General features: G+C 37.3%; 1 pseudogene; it reads right to left on the bottom strand.

Annotated features, from left to right (window-relative positions):
* Positions 1-352: 352 nt before the first annotated feature.
* On the bottom strand, positions 353-5,886 carry LOC148937187 (uncharacterized; annotated as a pseudogene).
* Positions 5,887-20,108: the final 14,222 nt, after the last annotated feature.

Here is a 20,108-nt window from a genome sequence, read left to right as displayed (position 1 = left end):
AAGATTTTAATGAGAATACGAATTATTGATTAATTTACATTTTGTAAAATTGTACATTTAACTTTTGAGGTAATGGAACTTGGCGCCACATTTTTTATATCAAATCTTTTATACACATGATATCATTTGAGTCGAATTGGTAATGTGGAAACAAATTTTTTTGTTTTTTAATTAAAGCTAGTACCATTTCAATTAGAATAGGAAGACTCCTCAATGAATACAAATAAAGACACTTAGCACTTAGATTTTATTTTTCAATTTCATCACAACTAGAGTTAAGTTAGATATAATAATTTCGTAATATAATTTTTTTTTAAAGAATTAAAACTATTACCACATGAATTTGGAATAAAAAGAATCTTCAATGAAAATATAGAATACAGAGATACGTATCATTTAAGTTCTATTTCTTTAAAATAGAAAATATTGTCAGTTAATCTCTATTTTTTAATTTGGTACAACAGTTTCTTTTTTTTTTCAAGCACGTTAAAAGATGTTATCAGTTAAATCTTATTTTTTAACTTGGTACAACAGTTTCTTTTTTTTTAAGCTCTTATACTTGACATCTTTTTTTTACCTTTTTTTAAAAAGATAATTTTTTTAGTGATAGCATTTTGTAGTGTTAAGCATCTTTTCGTGTTTGAGAAGTGCGCCTACGCTTGACACATTTTATATAATAAATATAATTGACATTTTCTTTATATAAATAATTTTTTTGTTAAATATAACTATGATATTTTGCATATACGTGTTTAGTAACCATTTTTTGTAGAAATAATATATAAATATCTTTAGCACCTTAGGCCATTGCTTTTTTGTAACTTGCGCATCATCAATTTCAAACCAAGTGCTAGATGTTCCTTCTCTACACATGTTCATATAATGATCCTTTTTGATACAAGTTCCATGATGAAAAATAGCATTTATTACTTTGTGACGCGGTCACCTCGCTCGACGTTCGGATCGGCTCGTCGGTGTCCGGGTTCGAGAGGAGAAGAAACTCAAGCTTATGAGAACACAGATTGACATGAAAAAGATAGTTTATTTAGCGAAAGATAGATACAGCGTACAGGGCCAGGAGATGTCGCAATGTAGTTGGCAGCAGCAGGAGGTGAGATGCAAAGCGGAGACGCAAAGCGGTTGACGCAAAGCGGTTGATGCAAAGCGCTAGACAGGTGCGGCGTGCGATCGGCTTAATCACTACGACGCGATTACAACTAAAGATCGTCGAATTACCGACTTATAACTAGCGGCCTTACTCGCATGCACTTACGAGCTAATGTCAGGCGGGACGTTTAGATATTGCGGGCAGGGCTGAGTGCCACGTCGAGCCCTGCCTTCGCAACGGAAACCGACGAAACCTGATGGAGCTGAGCGAAACCTCAGCCCGCGGAGCGGTGACAGGAGTCGGCGAAATCCGACAGAGCTGAGTGAAACCTCAGCCCGAAGGTAGAGAAAGCCGATGAAACCCGGCAGAGCCAAGCGAAACCTTGGCCCCGAGAGGTAGTAGATATTGGTCAGGTCAGTGTCAGGAGTCGGATCGCAGGATGGGATCTCAATGTCTCAATGTCTCGGCCGGCCGGGCTTATATATCCGGCCGGCGTTCCCCACTGTGTCGGTCCGGCGGTGGGGAGTCGGTATCGTGTGGGGTACCATGAGCAATAGCGTGAGCGAGACGGCGCGTGCGGTGTACAGGCAAGCGAGTGGAATAGTGCGAGCGGTGTGCGTGCAAGAAGGATAGGCAGCGCAGGACAAATAAGCCAGGTGTATATATATATATATATTTTCCTTACAAGTAACGGCCCTGCCGTTATAACTTTATATGCTTATCCAGCTATTAGTAATTTAGTTGTCGGTACTGCACGCAAGCTAAATTTGTGTAGTATTTTTACTAATTTACCATCCTGTAAAGAAAATGATATTAAATGTATAATAAGTATGTCTCGTTAAAACCAATTCATTTTTAAACAATATGTCATTTCTTTCACAACATGATTTGTCAAACGATTGACGCCAGTGTGATGAAAATGTAGTTTTTAATAGATTAAGATCAAAACTTTTCTTTTTCATATTGTTAATAGAAATGGAAAGAAGAGTATTATTTTTAGTAGTAACTTTTGTATCACCATATGAATTGCACCGACAAGTTGCAATAACTTGATGATTTACTAGATTTTGTATGTAATCATATTTTGTACAGAGATGTAAGAAATTCGAATGCATCTCGTTTTATAGCAATCGAAAAATTCTCTCCTAAAGATTTCCGTATTTCATAGATATTCAAATTGTTCATTCTATGTTCATATCGATGTGCAAGTAAATTTAATACATCTAGTTTATCGCAATTTAATAATTGTTGTTTGATAATATATAAATGCAATAAACATTGTAATATTGTATTTTGTCGCGAGCGCCGAGAACGCAATCACGCCCGCTAACAAAGCGGATTGCGGCAAGCGATACTTTATCCGACGAATTATTATTTTATCAAGCGATAGCGATTACCAACTACCGTGCTAATCGCGCAAATATTGTGTAACCGTTCCACGTGAAGCAACTGCTAACCAGGTTGCGCGGCCCTTACGCGGAAAGCCGCCGCGCGACCCAGAAATATACCGCGAACGCTGACGAACATGTTAATGACACGGCAAGGACCGGCCGCCTGGAACAGGATAAAAACGGGAGACCGATACTAGGAGAAGACTCGTCGAGATCCGCCGTGCCGTCACGTCTGTCGCGGTCCGAATTAAAAAGGACAATCTGTATCAAGTTCTAATAAAATTTATTGATTATCGAACAAAGTGGTGAGCGCCTCTTTCCCGCCGACTCCTTGATCGATCCCCGAAACGACCCGCACAACAATTTGCATAACATGAAACCTTGTCTATATTTTGAAAACCATACATAATCCAATTAGTACCCTTTGAAAGAGCTTTTTGATCTGACTCTTGAACAGAAGTAATTGTTTTCAATAATATCCATGAAACATCTTTAACTTTATGATGACGCTCCTTCGAAATAGTAATTATTTCTAATTCTGGATTATGTATTCGTTTTAACCGATTATATTTTATAATAGCTTCTTCACTAGCAAATATGGATGAAGAATCAAAATTAATTAAATGCAATCCATCCAGAGATGTTACTCGAGATAAAGCAACATAAACCTGACCGTAATTAAATATGGAGTTACCTATATCCATAATAGCGTTTTGCAAATTTAATCCCTGGCTTTTATGAATGGTGATACTATAACTCAAGGCTAATGGAAATTGTTTTCTAATAACATATGCTCTATCCATCACTTGAAACTTAACATTCACTCTTTCAACAAAATACTCCAAACCAGATGGTAAAAGAAGTTTTATCTTTTCTATATTTTTTATCTTTTATATATTTATCTTTTCTATTTTTTATCTTTTCTATATAGTCAGTAGTTGTATCCTATGTATAAATGAAATAACTGTAGCTATTGTACCATTTACAAGGCCCAAATTAGCTTTAATATTGCGTCTTATCATAACTTTCGCTCCAATTTTAATTATAATTTATTTTGAAAGTCCAGCTGTTCTAGTATTATCATCATTGTTATCTGTCAATATCTTTGAAATCCTTTTTTTTCATATATGAAACACAATCAATTGTATCTTCAGCTATTAATAATATTTCTTTTGAAGCAATACGATTTAACATTGCAGTGTTAAGAATGTCACACATATGACAAGGCAATAAACAAACAGTATCAGATGGCAAATTATTAATAAAATCATACAATTCGTTTACTCTTTCTTCGGAAAATTCACCTTTAAAAGATATTTTTCTTTTTTCGAGAATAATTCTCATTATGGGTGTAGCATTTAGTGGTCACCAGTTTATTGTCGCCAATTTGTGATGTGTATGGCTGTTGATGTGTAGCTGGATGTTGTGCTTGGTAGCGTGGATGACGATTGCGTGTGTGTGTGTGTGTGCCGCGTCTCGAGAGTGAGTGTGGCCTGCTGCACTGTATCGCTCGCAATCGGCTGTGAAAGCTGGTTCTCGGTCCGAGGGGAATATCCTCGATCAGCTGTGTGGCGGACCAACGGTGTGAGTGTCAGCACCAAGCAAAGCGGAAGGTTTTATCAGCCAAGTATCGCTATGCGTTGAATAATAGGAGCGCAAACTGAAGGATATGTGAAGATTGCATGCATGCTAACAATCAAGGAACGCTGAGTTAATTAAAAGCCATTATATTCTTGTAAACGCAAAGGAAAATGTTACAAAGGCAGGCGGGACTTGGTTTGGGTCCCGCGAGAGAAACGTGTGGGTGACTCGGTCGCGTATGTCTCTGCGCGCGCAAGTTCCTGTAGCCGCTCCCTGCGCCTCTCACGAGCCCCGGCTCCTCCTCGGCGCGGCCGGGGGGATGAGTGTTGGAGGCTTGACCTGGGCCGGTGGTAGTCCCGCGGTCTGCATGGCGGCTTCGGTGTAGAAGCGGCGAGTGTCACGGCGCGGCGGCCGATGCTGCACGTGGCCGAGCTCGATGGCGCAGAGTTGCCACGGCCTATCCTGTTGCGCGTCGAGTTCCAAGGAGCGGCCAAGAGTCGGTGGTCGCTCGGGTGCTGCAGCGCTCGAGGAAGCCGAGGGACTCGACGCGTCCCCTGCGGGTGGAGTCGGTGGTCGGGGCAGGTTGTCCTCGGAAGAGGAAGCCGACCCGAACAAGTCCAGGAGTCGTTGCTTGCAGCGACCGGTTGGGCGCCTGGCTCGTCGTTCAGCGATTCGCCCCTCCTCGTCGGTGCACGGCGAGGGAGGTGTATGCCCAAGTAGCGGCGCGGTCGGCGGCGGCGAGCGTTGTGGTGCCGGTGCCTTCTGAATGGTAGGCAGCGTCGATCGTCCCGGGGATGACGAGTCGTCGTGGGCGGCCCCTGGAGATGAGATACGCCGGCGGAGGTCCGCCTGTTGCGCAGCGGCTCCCCGAGTTGATGGAGATCGGCGTGCTGAGACTGCGGCCTGGAGCAGGTCGCCCGGACACGGGCGGATTGGACGGCGTCGCTGGCCGCGAGAGACCTTCCTGGACGTGATGTGGCGTTCACGGCTGACCGGAACACGTCCGTAGGAGAGAGGCGAGATGGATATGGCGGCGTTCACGGCCGTCAGAGGCAAGGCCGGGAGGATGGCGGCGTTCACGGCCGTCAGAGGTATGGCCGGTTTGGCAGCGTTCACGGCCGTCAGACGTAAGCCAGAAAAATGTGGCGGCGTTCACGGCCGTCAGAGGTATGTATGGCCGGTTTGGCGGCGTTCACGGCCGTCAGACGTAAGGCCGGAAGGCCGTGGCGTTAACTGCTGCGGGAAGTACGACCGAATGTTGGTCGGCGATTTCCAGCAGGCCAAAAACTGCCGTATGATGAGCAATGAGGCCAGGGCTGGCCTCCAGAGCTCGGAGGGCGTCTCAGTGTAGCTCTTACCAGTAACTGATTCGAGACGACTGAGGCGAAGAGCGATGCCGAGTGCCGCTCTTATATAGCTCCGTTGTAGCGTTTCAGACACGAGAAAGTGGTTTGTCAATTCGCCATCTAGTGGCGGGCGCGCGAACTACCATGCTGCGCGGGACTGCGCGCGACGGTGTGTCGATGGTGCGTTCGCGAGGCAGTGACCGCCACATCATAATCAGATTTTGTTAATAAACCAACGCGAATTCTCGAGAGTAATTCACACTAAAATCCGTCTCCTTGTTGACGCATATTAATCGTCAATTCGTCATAATCAAATAAAATTGTCCATAGATTAGTAGCACTTAAAAAACCAAGATATTTATGAATTTTTTCATCTAATAAAAACAGGATCTTCATGTACGGGAGGTAATTGAAGCAAATCTCCAAATAAATGGGATATGTTTTTGACCAAACCAACCATCATCACAGTTAGTAGTATCGAATATTTCAGATGTCGTAAATGTATATACATTAAAATCAAATTCAATCTCATTGATACTTCATCAATTATTATAAGAATAACATATTTGAGATCAGTTCGTATAATTTTCAAACCTGATCAGATAGTTGTTTATATTTAGGAGTATGACCATGTTCGACAGGTAACTACAGTAATCTGTGAACTGTTAAACCATCTATATTAAATGCTGCTATATCAGTGAGTGCTGTTATGGTAATATCTTTGTTAAGATTTTGTTTTCCAATACTTAATTGTTTTAATCAGAAAACTCTTGCCAGTACCTCCTTCTCCACTAATATATAATCGTAGTAACGATTTATCTAACGTAACGGTATTAATGACTCTATCAAATACCTTCTTTGATTTACATTCAGTTTAGAAATCATTTCAGATATATTTATTTCCTATTTGTTGTCAAGATCTTTAAAATCTTGCATTGCTTCACCAGCTTCAACATTTTGAACACCTATTGGATTATCAGGATCATCTTGAGACACATTTTGTTTTGTCAAATTATCTAAATGTTCTTAAAGTAATTGTTTTGCAGTTTCAAATGCTTTTTGCAACTCTTCTAACTTTTCGTGATATTGCAATGCATTCACAAGATGTAATTTTACATTGTGAAATGATTCCGCATAGGTATTATATCCATTTTTAAGTTCTTCAATCTTCTGCCATGATTTAAACATAAGGAGTAATGAGAAGAAATAATTCTTTGGTCGCGTTTTGACATCATATCTATAGTGATTAATAAGATATCCACGCTATCGTCGTTAAGACGACGATAACGACCATTAGCCATCTTAAAAAACTCAATTTTTTTATTTTGTGGTTTTATTTTCATAATGTCAAACTACTGTGCAAATTCATATATATATATATATATATATATAATGACATCGATTCTAATTCTTCTGGTCTCTCTGGATAATGATTATCTATTAAAGATGGATAAAATATGTCTGTAGAATCTTTATCAAGAATTTTAATTTCCTTATAGCTTTTGATTTTTCTGTATCTGATTAACATCTAACCACCTAACAGTCGTATTTGGATCAGTCCGTTGGATATAACGGAATACTGATACAACAATGTATCAGCAGCTTCAAAAGCTCCACATTTCCTATTATTCATGAAGTGCAATATTCCAAAGATAGCTCGCCATCGATTTGTTTTTATTATTTTTATTATTAAGGACAGTATCAGATAATTCACATTTTCCTGCCTTTATTCATATACTAACATAAAAAGTAAATATGATTTTTTACCTATAAATTGTATATCCATGTTTCCTTCCCACGCGGTAAGAAGAATGAAATTATAATCATTTATACCAATTTCGGTATCAGTTCGAGGAAGGTCAAAAGCCTATTTTTATGTTTTATGTTTTAATTGTTTCCTACCTGCTATTGAACTTACGACATCTCTCATAACAAATACTTCTGTGACAAAACTCGGAAAACCGAAACATACGAATAACTTTACGTCCTACTTTCTTAGAACGAAGACAATAATCATTATGTTTGTGTTATTGATATGTGTTGACTCGTCTGTATAATAATGGTGAAATATTTTTATCTGGCAATTTACAAGTTATATGTTGTAAAATAAATGTAGACACTTCTTCTGGAGAAGATTCCAATATGTATCAATATGTTCCAAAATGTACCAATAATTGGTACATTTTTAAATCAAAGTAATAAATGAAAATGTTGAATACCTCTACCGTGATATTCTCGTCGTCAAAAGTAATGTGTTATTTCTCCGATCGGATGATCTTTGGAACAAATAAAATCAAGCATTCCCCGAAATTTATTGTCAAGAAATATTGATGTTGGTACAGGATCTCTGTATGATCATGTTTATTCTTTCATTAAAGATAATACATATGTATTTTGATCTTTTAAGTCCACAGATTGTGATAAAGTAATATTACGATACATAGAATCGTTAAAATAATTTTCGGACAAAGTTGTATGCCTTGTCACGTCTGTCGCGTCAGAATAAACGAATAAATTAATAATTTTATGCCCTATGGTAAAAATGTTACTCCTTTCAAATTTATAGAGATAATTTTTGTATAGCACGGAACAAGGAATAGACGTGATACGTCCCTAGGCCACCGCGAGCCCCACCAGGGCAATTCTCTGGCCTCCCACGCGAGCGCCGCACTCCCACCGCCAGCGTTTCCCACATTGGGCGCGCACCCCACCATAGCGTCGCCGCAGTTTCGAGCCGCCGAATCGAAGCACATCAGTGCACGGCCGACTGCATTCAGTTCATCCCGCGAATACGACTGGAGAGGACCTGCAGTCCGTGAACTCCCTCTTCCAATTCAATTTCTAGTGTTAAGAGAAATCAATTCCAATTCTAGTAGTAGGAAATAACTTCAAACTAATTCCAATTCTAGTGCTAAGAGAATAATTTCGAATCAATTCCAATTCTAAGTGTTAACTCAAATCAATTCCAATTCTAGTGTTAAGAAATAAATTCGAATCAATTCCAATTTTATTAACATCATTCAATTTAAACTTAACTGTAAAAGCGTTTTCAATTTAATCAATCTCTGTATTAATCTTGTATCTGAATATTCTACAATATATATATATAAGTGAAAAGTGATCAGTGTTAAATAATTAATAAATCCAAACCCTTCCACCCCTCCTAGCGAAACGTACAATCGACAGAGTTCGCGAGGTAGAGTGACCACGCGCAATTCAATCAAACGCAAGCGTCCAGAGAGGCCGTGCTTGGTCTCTTGGTTAGCAGGTTGTGCGTCCACCCGCACTACCCCCAAGAGAGGTATCGCTTCTCACGCACTTTTAAACCGTCAAATTACGAAATATCTGATAACCTGTCCCGCCTCTTGGCTAGCAAGTTGTGCGTCCACCCGCACTACTCTCCACAGAGGGTTACAGATTGTCATCGCGTTAGAAAGTTCAATTTAATACTCGTAACTTGTAAGGGAAGTAGTATTTTCCCTTCATGGTCACTCCCGATGCCTAAGAATCGTAAAAACCGTGCCGGACGTCAGCGTGCAATTCGCCGCGCCTTATACGAAATTAAATCCGCGCTCACCGGTGATTTGAGTGAATTGCTCGGGTGTGAAGAAACCTACCAGCCGGAATACGAAGCGTATTTCGAGAACAGCCTGTGGGCTCCAAGTCCTCCGAATCCAGCAACGCCGCATCCTAGTGTGCATCCCGAGATCCGCCAGGCCGACAACGAGAATCGGAAGCCCGAATCCAGGAACCGGGCCAACGAAAGGTAAGTGAATTTTCATTTCTTGTTCGTGAAACGCGTTATGTGCAGAGGACGATCGGAAAGCTCGCGTCAGGAAAGAACACATCCAGCCGCCGTCTTTAACGACCAAATAAGTATCTCTCGGTGTGTAGTCGAATTCGGTTATGGTCTTGTCGGTATAGCTACCGATACAAATTCCGCCAGTCTTATATGCCTAGAGTGTAAATCCCAGTATAATTTCGATCAACAATTCACCGCTATCTTAAGACATTATATTAACGTTGGGACTACTCGAGAAGAAAGGCTTTGCAATTCTTGCGGCACTGGATTGGCTATTTGGCGCGAGGTAACCGACTGCGATCCCTGCTCCGAGGCATTCGTGGCATTTCTGGAATATTTACGCGAAGAAAGTACTTCTTTTTACGATTTACCGAATCCTACCGTCATTGACGTAGACGCAGAGATAGGACCGCATGATATCGTCTTTTCCAGGAGACTATCGACTTTTCTATACGGATTATACAACCGCAATTTATATCAGTAATCCGGTCAAGTTATTTTGCAAAAAACCAACACGCAGCCCAGTGCGAGCAGACTCGCTCCACGCGTAGCACGTCTCGCCTGCGACGTAACAGCCTCGATTTGCCACAAAATGCAACTAATTTAACATTAATTGTTTTACATTTAAGAGCTAGACTCAAACTTCTGATTTCTTTTTTAGTACATCTAACATTTTATACATACTGCGGATATAATTGTCTCGAATATGCATACAACAAACAATTTTTTCGGCTTCTAACCGTTTTTCAACATGATTTTTAATATCAAGTTTGTTATAAATCTCCTCAATATCTTTAGGATTATGAAATTTAATATTATTTCATGACAAAAACTTTTCACTATTTTTTGATATTTTTGGCAACATCGATTACTTCTAACAAGAGTGGATTTCAATTCTTTTTTTTTCATAATATCGTTTATTATATAATCATACGATCATAATTTACTTCTTTTTGTCTATTTTGTTTGTGCTGGAAATTTTTTAAATAACATATTCGTTTTTTTGCGCGATTATTTTCTAAATCATTTTTGTATCGATACATTTGTAATACGATTATTTTCTAAGTTCTGCTCGTATCAACGACATTTTTTGCATGATTATTTTCTAAATTCTGTAGATATCGATGACGTTTTTTAGTAAGATTATTTTCTAAATTTTCTTGATTTTCCTTATTCTGAGAACATTTAATTATTTTTCTTTCAGTCTGAACATTATTGACTAGTACTTCCACATTGTTTAAAACATTTTGCATTAACTGTAAAATCTGTGGATATAAATGTTGATCTTTATATTGAGAACACTCATTTTTATTTTGTTCAGTTTGAATATTATTAATTTGCGTAAATAATTATATTTCTTTAGAAATGCTTTGCGATAAATGTCTTTTCTTTATTGTACTTTGAAACATTGACTGTATTTTATTTAATTCTTGTAGCTTTAGTAGCATAAACATCGCGATATCTTTTTAATCGATTCTGCTGTTCCGTTTCGTATTGACTTATTGTTCGTATACGAATTGCTTCAACTTCTCTCGCTCGTATTACTGGTAATGGAAGTACTTTTTGAGCAACATTCTGTGGATTTTGTGGAAAATACTCAATTACATTTGTTTCAAGAATTTCAAATGAATATCAAATGAGAACGCATCAACTTGATCATATTTTACTTTATCGGGTTTAATATTAAATAATAATGAAAGTGCAAAAGTTATAGCGAACATCACTAGTTCGGTTGACGTTGTACAATAGGAAATTTGACAGGACGTTTCTGAAAATCATATATTGGAAATAATTTTTTAAAAATTGTTCATGATGTTTATGTAAAGTTTTATTATTTAAAGAATCATACATATTAGGTGTACAAAAAAGTTCTGAGCTTTTTTTTTAAATTCAATTTTTATTCAAAAACAAACAAAAAAACATTAATCAGAGAAATATTCCCCGTTTGCATCAACGACCTTTTGCCATCTTTCGGGTAGCTTGTGAATTCCTTGACGAATTCCTAGAAGCTCAACAGCTTCGAAGCGATAAAGTCATCAATGCATTTTCGTATCTCTTCAAATCTCACGAAATGTGTATCAGCCAAATGATGCTGCAGCGACCGGAGGTAGTAATCGGAAGGCGTCATGTCTGGGTTATACGCCGCGTGCGGGAGAAGTTCCCAGCCTAACGCAAAGATATGGTCCTGAGTCGCTTTCGCAACATGTGGTCGAGCATTGTCATGAAGCAAGATCACTTTACGACGTCCTTGGCCAGTAAATGGCCTCTTTTCTTCTAATGCATCGCTCAAATTGGTCAATTGTTGTTGGTAGCGATCTGCCGTGATTGTTTCATCCGGTTGTAACAACTCGTAATACAACACACCTTTTCAATCCCATCAGATACAGAGCAAAACCTTCTTGGCGTGGATATTGGGCTTTGGCGTCAATGTCGAAGGTTGACCAGGGTCAACCCATGATTTTCTACGTTTAGGGTTATCATAAAGAATCCACTTTTCATCGCCTGTAATAATTTTGTGCAGAAAATCTTTTTTCCGGAACTTTGAAAGCAAAGTGAGTGCAATGTCACGCCGACGATTTTTGTTGTCTTCGGACAATTCATGCGGAACCCATCTGCCTTCCTTCTGAACCTTTCCCATCGTATGTAAACGTACGGAAATGGTTTGCTGCGTAACGTCAAGCTGTTCTGCAAGCTCCTTTTCAGTTTGCGCAGAGTTTATATCCAGCAGTGCTTGCAATTCGTCCGTTTCAACCTTTGAGGGCGTCCAGCATGCGGTTCATCTTCAAGACTGAAATCTTCTTGGCGAAATTTTTGATAGCATCTTTTACATGTAGTATGACTTACAACGTTCTCTCCATATGCAGCACAAATCATTGCAGTGGCTTCAGCAGTATTTTTCTTCAGATGAAACGCGAAGTGGATGGAAAATCGAATATGCTCTTTTGTTATTGCCATCGTGAACATTACTGATTTTTGAGGTTATGTGCATTAAACGCCAAACCGTATGGCATTTTAGAAGGCCAAATGTCAATGCTTTAAAACCGCAAAAGAGCGGGAAGATATATAAAATTTAAATTGTTATTTCGGTTGTATGAAATCTAAATCTCAGAACTTTTTTGTACACCTAATAAATTCATATATAAATATTTTTTCTATCATAATAAAACTACATATCCAATCCAACTACATGTCCATCTAATAAACATTACTATATTGAGATGAATATAGTATTTGTATATGTTTTTTATCTATCAGTATAGTTTGTATGGTATCAGGTAATTGTATTCGCCATGTTTCCACAGGCGTATTCTGAACAACTTCGTAAAAGATGTTGGAAATGGTCCATATGTACATCTGTCAATCATTCACTGCGAACAATGATACCATTCTCTTTTGGCATTAAAGTCATGAGATTCTTTGAGTGTTGTTACGTGCCGAAACTCGGGATTTGAAAACTATTATTTTTTTTTGTTCCCCTTTGTCGAACAAATTTTAAGTATCGCGTTATTTAGGTAATTCAGGACATCCCTTCCTTTTTTCCTCTTCCGACACACTTTCACTTTAGTCCTGTCCAAACAACTCATAACAAATCATCACGTTTTCCAAAATTCTCACGTAGTTTTCCTCTTTTAGAAAACCGTCCCAACCGTTATATTCTTGCATCAAAACGCGTCGCGTTATTGGTTATTACGTCAGCAAAATACCGCCTACCTCGTTTTGGACGAAGATTCTTCCTGAACACGAAAGTAGTTCTCGTCAAAAACTCGAAGGAAAAACATCGCAATGTCATCAAGTGTATCGTGTGCGAGAAATAAAATTCAACCTTACAACAATCCTATGAATTCTCTGAATTCTTAATTCCTCTACACATTACGTCGCGACTCACACGTATCAACTGGTGGCAGCGGTACCGAACCATTTAAGAAGGTTGAAGCATCTACCAACCCCTCTGTTTTGCCAACAAGACTGAGTCAACGAAACAAAGCACGAAGGAAGAGAACACAGTCAATCAAGATTAAAATCGAGAAAACTTCGCAATCTAGTAGAAGATTAAAGTCTGGTTGACGATTATTGTTCCCACTTGACGAAGGCGACAATAGGCACGATTATTCCTCATAATTGTACGATTTGGCTACCTATAGTCCGATGAAACCCTGAATTGTGGCATAAAAGCAAAAAAAAAAAATCACTTGAGGTAAAAGGCATTAAGGAGCCGATACGTCGCAGACGGAAACCCCGCAGTTTCGCGCGGAAAAGGACCACGAGACATCCCGGAACGAAAACAAATCCTTTCGAGACAACGCCGACGGCAACGACGAGACTCCGTAGACAACCGACACGTAAAAAGGACTTCATTGAACGACGGCATTCTGAACAACCTCATCGAACGACGAGATTCTGCATTAGCGATGAATATTTCCCGGATAACCACGTGTTACGTTCTGCTGTTACTGTAAGTCTTACGAAGTCATATGAGTTATAGAAATTCCAAAGCGCACTATAATACAGATAGTTCCGAAAGTAGCTCTATAAATAATAGTTTCGAGTCCGCTATATCTTTGAAAGAAAAACCGACAATTACGAACGATCGAGCGTCATCACTAGTATACATTATGGATGAACCAAGCCATACCCGTGACCAACAAAATCGAAGATCTTCTACTTCGACAAGCAATAGTTATTTTTCTATTCGTCATAGCTTATCACTCTTGCCGATCTTTAATGATACGAATGTTCCGGTACATCAATTCACATCTGACTTTAAAGAAGTCCTCGAATTAACTGAACCAGAAGAAAGATTATTTTTCTTTAGAGCTGTTTTACAAACTAAATTAACAGGAGACGCTGGGTTAATTAGGTCAATATATATCATAACGAATCCCGACGAATTATGTAGCGCGTTAGAAAAAGAATTCGGTAATTTCAAATCTTTTGATAATTGGGAATTGGAAATAAATAATCTCAGACAGCATAGGAATGAATCCTTGGAGGAAAACATTAATAAAGTAAGAAAATTAAATTCTGAAATGATTGTCGCGATTTCTAACTACCCTGATCCGACGGCAAGAACAGGACTAAAAGTATTTGCTACTAATAAACTAATAGATCATTTTATAGGTGGATTGCATAGACATATAGGGCAACATCTTTTAGTGCAAAAATTTAATACTTTAGAAGATGCGATAGAAAGTACTGTTAGATTTGTTAGAAAATCTCAATATCATACAGACAGAATACAGACAGAACTTAAATTTAATAATCACAATCAATCAAATTATGTAACTTGCAATTATTGTAAAAAGATCGGTCATTCCGAAAACGAATGCAGGAAAAAATATTTTAATATGCAAAACCGAAATACAAACTCAAATTTTCCACACAATAACTATCGCTATAATAATCACGAATTTAATACTGTGCAAAACTTTGACAATAATTCAAGATCCAGATTTAATAATAATAATAGTAATACACAAACTAATAGTTATCAAGAAAATAGTAGACGAAATTATAATAATCGAAATAACTCTATCAACTCACCAAATAATTATCACTATAACGGCAATCAATCTAATAATTCGCATTTAAACTACCAAGGCCAAGCGAAGAGCACACAACGCTTAAGCCAATTAACGAGTCGCGCGAATCCAATCCACATAATAGAAACAACGCAAGAACGTACACAATCCGAACAACCTCCCGAAATCTTCTTTATCACTGTCCCCTTCAACGAACTCACAAATCCATCAGATCAATTCTTGTTAGATACGGGCGCTGATATTAATATTATTAAAGCAAGCTCTTTACTTCGCGACACGTTAGTATATCAGGATAACAAAGTTGAAATTCAAGGCATAACAGAAGAAAAGCAACAAACTCTTGGGACAGTATACTTAAACTCAGAAAACGGAGTTCATGAATTTCACGTAGTACCTAGCAAATTTCCATTAAAAGAACAGAGAATTATAGGGTCAACCTTTTTACGGCAGGAAAATGCAAAAATAGATTTTGAAAAGCGAACCGTTACAATCAGAAATAATAAAATATATCCATTAGAATTTAATAATATAGTAACCCTACCAACTAGAAGCATGTTTATGCACAATTAAAACAAAACAAAATAATATCGAAAACGGATCAATAAATCAACAAGAAATTTTGCGTGATATTTTCCTTATAAATAATATTGTAAAAGTAACTAATAATGAAACTCGTACGTATGTAATTAATACAACGGAAGAAGAAATTAACATCGAGACCCACAATTAATGTAGAGCAGTGTTAATCGACACGAGCCCGAGGGACAGCCCCATATTCTATAGATTCGGTTATCTCAAATAATTTAACGGATAGATTGAAAATATTGAAAAAAAATTTACGACTAGAACACTTAAATAAAGAAGAAAAGCTCTCTATACTACCAGTTATCGAAAATTATAATGATATATTTTATTTACAGGGAGATAAACTAAAAGGTACAAATAGAATTACACATTCCATTTTCACCACAGATGACACTCCGATAGTTGTAAAACAATATAGATACCCTCCTGTTCATAAAGAGGAAATAAAACAACAAGTAAATAAACTGCTTGATATTATCAAGATATTATTCAGCCTTCACTTTCTCCGTTTAATTCTCCGTTATGGGTAGTACCGAAAATACCCGACGCTGATGGTAACAAAAGATGGAGATTGGTAATAGATTTCCGTAAACTAAACAAAAAAACAGTCGGGGACGCATACCCTTTGCCAAACATAACGGACATTCTTGACCAACTAGGTAAAGCCAGATACTTTTCATGTTTCGACTTAGCTTCGGGTTTTCACCAAATTCCTATGAATCCACAAGACTCAATTAAAATCGCCTTCAGTACACCTAATGGTCATTATGAATATAAAAAAATGTCCTTCGGTTTAAAGAATGCTCCCGCGACATTCCAAAGACTAATGGGCAACGTTTTAACGGGTTTACAAGGAAACATTTGTTTTGTTTATTTAGACGATATTGTCATTTATGCGGAATCATTGAAAGAGCATACTGAAAAACTTATTCAACTCTTTAAACGATTAAGAGAAGCCGGTCTTAGTCTACAACCGGACAAGCGAATTCTTCAAAAAGGAATTGCTTTATCTAGGTCATATAATTTCTGAAAACGACGTGAAACCTAACCCAGAAAAAATAAAAGCGGTAAAAGAATATCCCGTCCCGAAAAACCATAAAGAACTCAGACAGTTTTTAGACCTTGTAGGATTATCGACATTTCATAAAAAATTTTAGTGCAATTACCTAACCTTTTACAGCACTTTTTAGAAAAAATATATCATTCAAATGGGAAATGCAACAACAAATAAATTTCGAAAAATCAAAGAATTACTGTTGAACGAACCTATATTACAATACCCGGATTTTAATAAGGAATTCATATTAACTACAGACGCGAGCGACGAAGGAATTGGCGCGGTTCTATCACAGGGTAAAGATGGATACGATCTTCCTATTACTTACGCTTCCCGGACACTTAACAAAGCAGAACGTAATTACGATACCACAGAAAAAGAACTTTTAGCCATCGTGTGGGCTACAAAACTTTCGACCATATTTGTACGGCAAAAAGTTTAAAATAATAACCGATCATAAATCATTGATTTGGCTTTTTAACGTTAAAGATCCATGGAGATTAAAATTAGAAGAATATGACTACGAAATTTTATACAAAGAAGGAAAACAAAACACTAATGCAGACGCTCTTTCTCGAATACCGCAAATATCAGCCTTACAAAGTAAAGCTTCGAGTAGCAATCACGTAAATCCTAGTTATAGTTTATTTCTATAACATGCATTAAATGATTCATGGAAGACAAATAATATAATTCCTCAGACTTCAGGCAACATAAAAGGATTATTAGTAAAAGAAGCGATCCTTTCCCCAAAATTAAAATTACACTATCAAAAATTGACGGAAACAGAGCGAAAAATATAACACTAATACCAGGAGATATTAACGTAATAAAAAAGAAACGCTCAACCGAGATACATCTTATTACACGAGAAAATGAACAGGCACTTGTAAATCTAGAAACTATATTCGAGTGTTTAATTAAATTAAAAGAATATGCTATGTTGAATAATCAAACGATAATATCAATAGTTCCGATAGGAGATATTACAAATAAAGCAAGAATCACTCAAATGATTAAATATATATTTAAAGACACACCAATTAAAGCATTTTTATTAGAATCCGTACCTAAAGAAATTACTGATCCGAATACAAAACAAGATATACTCAAAGAATTATACAATTCAAAAATCAGTGGTCATAAAGGCGTCACGAAAACATTAAAACGAATTCAACAATATTATTCATGGGATGGTATGAAACAAAACGTGAAAAAATATATAAAAGCTTGTCACGATTGCCAAAAACTTTCCGAAAATTAGTCCGCGAAAAGACGAAAGCTCCTATGTTAATTACAGACACGTCAAGCGAGGCATTTCAAAAAGTTGCGATAGATATTGTAGGACCCCTATCGGAAACAGAAACTGGGAATAAATATATATTGACGACGCAGGATCAGTTGACAAAGTTTTGCACAGCATATCCATTATCAGATACTAATAGTACAACGATAGCTAATATAATAATTAATAAATTTATTTATACTTTTGGTTCACCTGCAGAATTGTTGTCCGATCAAGGTAGTAACATATCCGGAGAAATAATGAAAGAAGTTAGCAGAATTTTTAAAATAAAACAAATCAAAACTAGCGTTTATCATCCACAATCAAATGGATCATTGGAACGTTCTCATCATGTATTAGCCGAATACTTAAAACCTTATATTAATGAGCATCAGAATAATTGGGATTCGTTTCTAGACGCCGCATGTTCTCATATAATACCTCGTATCATGAAAGTATAAAGATATCTCCTTATGAATTAATATTTGATCGCAAACGATTACCTTCGATTACGATTACTCTTGTTGAGCCACGACGAGGAATAACACATAGAGAATTTCTCGTAGATTTAGTTGACAGACTAACTTATTTGAAAAAACACGCAGCGGAAAATCTCCAAAAAGCTAAAGAATCGGTTAAACAATATTATGACAAACGCGTAAAACCTTTAATACTAGATTCTGGAGACTATGTTTACGTACTCCACGAGACAGTTAGAACAGGCAGTAAAAAATTAATCGGATCAGTACGATGGTCCATTCGAAGTTTTGCATCGAATAAACGATGTTAATTATGAAATTAAAAGAGGTAGACGTAATCAAATCTTACATGTCAATAAATTGAAACGCGCTAATTTCTCTTTGCAGGATGATAAGGATGGTATTCGGAAACAAACCTCTTCGTTAATCAATCGCTAAAGAAATTAGCAGGGATTTATTTCGAAAATTTAGGAGAACTACATATTTTTAGAGACCATTGGAAATTTGTAAATTATGTAAACCTTGCGCCATTAGAAGAAAAAGAAGAAATATTAAAATTTTATACTAATAAGATAGATCTTTTGTGTTACATTACATATAACTTCGAGCGTGGTACAACATGCTCGGGAGCGCAAGAATTACAGCGCTTAAAACGTAAAATAGCAAGTTTAAAAATTGATAGAGAAACCATTAACGATTTAATAGGACGAGCCGATGATGTAAACGAATTCAAGCGCAGATCCAAACGAGGAGTTTTTGATTTTGTTGGTCAAATAGCGAAAATTCTTTTTGGTACATTAGATTCATCCGATGCAGATTATTATAATGAACAAATAGATCTCGTATATAATAACTCACGACAACTAACAAATCTATATAAAAAACAAATAACTATTATTCAGTCTGCTATTGGTAATTTTTCAAATGCTTTTACAAGCAAGCAAACAAAAATATAAAGAAGTAGATTTTAACTTAAATACTCTTAATAAAGAAATTTTAAAGAACACGAAAACGTTATCTGATGTACAGTTAAATACCAAAATTAATTCATATCTTATGAAGTGTTCGGAAATGATGCTTGAATACGAATTAGAATTAGGAGTATTAACAGACGCCATATTATTAGCACGTCGAGACTTGATTCATCCAAAAATACTCACATCAAAAGAATTGTTCAATAATTTAAAAGCGACCCGATATGCGTTAGATGATAAGCGATTGCCTGTAGCCTTGGAATTTACTAATCTAATAGATGTTAGCGATGTAAACGTATTTTATAAAAATCATCGATTAATTTATGTAATAGAAATGCCGTTAATCGAACAAAAAGATTTCACCTTATATCACACAATCCCACTACCAATCAAGCAGGGCGAAAGGAGTATTTATGCGTTCATAAATCCAATTTATACTTACCTAGGTATTAGATCCGATAAACAACTGTATACTCATCTAACGGAGCATAATGTATCTAAATGTAAGAAAATTAATGTTGTAGCCAGGTCTACAACCAATAATAAAAGTAGTCCGCATGGCAACAAAATTAGGTCGCATGAACCTCGAAAAGTCTTTCGAAAGATGACACAAATGTGTGACCGCCGAAATCGCGACCAGTCTTTCGAAAGACCGCAGAAATGCATCGCGAGAACATTGCGAAAAAGCCTATCAGCAAATTCCTAAACTTGATGATCAAACCGAGCGTAATATTGATTAATCAATATCACGCAACCGATCGACGCAATCGATCAGAATGCTGACCAGGCATCGATCAGACTATATAACCGGTTACACAAGGCGGAATAGATAGAGTCGGGAATCAATCAAGCATAACGTGTCGTTCGGAATCGTTATTATAATTATCAATTATAAGAGATATTACACGAGTACAGCGAAGTTCACGCGAGCCGTACTATCAACGTCTCAGGTGACATACT

Source organism: Pogonomyrmex barbatus, unplaced genomic scaffold, assembly GCF_055798465.1.
Source record: "Pogonomyrmex barbatus isolate J1 unplaced genomic scaffold, ASM5579846v1 scaffold16, whole genome shotgun sequence".
In the NCBI taxonomy this organism is placed as follows: Eukaryota; Metazoa; Arthropoda; class Insecta; order Hymenoptera; family Formicidae; genus Pogonomyrmex; species Pogonomyrmex barbatus.
Note: the sequence above shows the minus strand (reverse complement) of the source record. Positions and strands in the feature narration are given on the sequence as shown.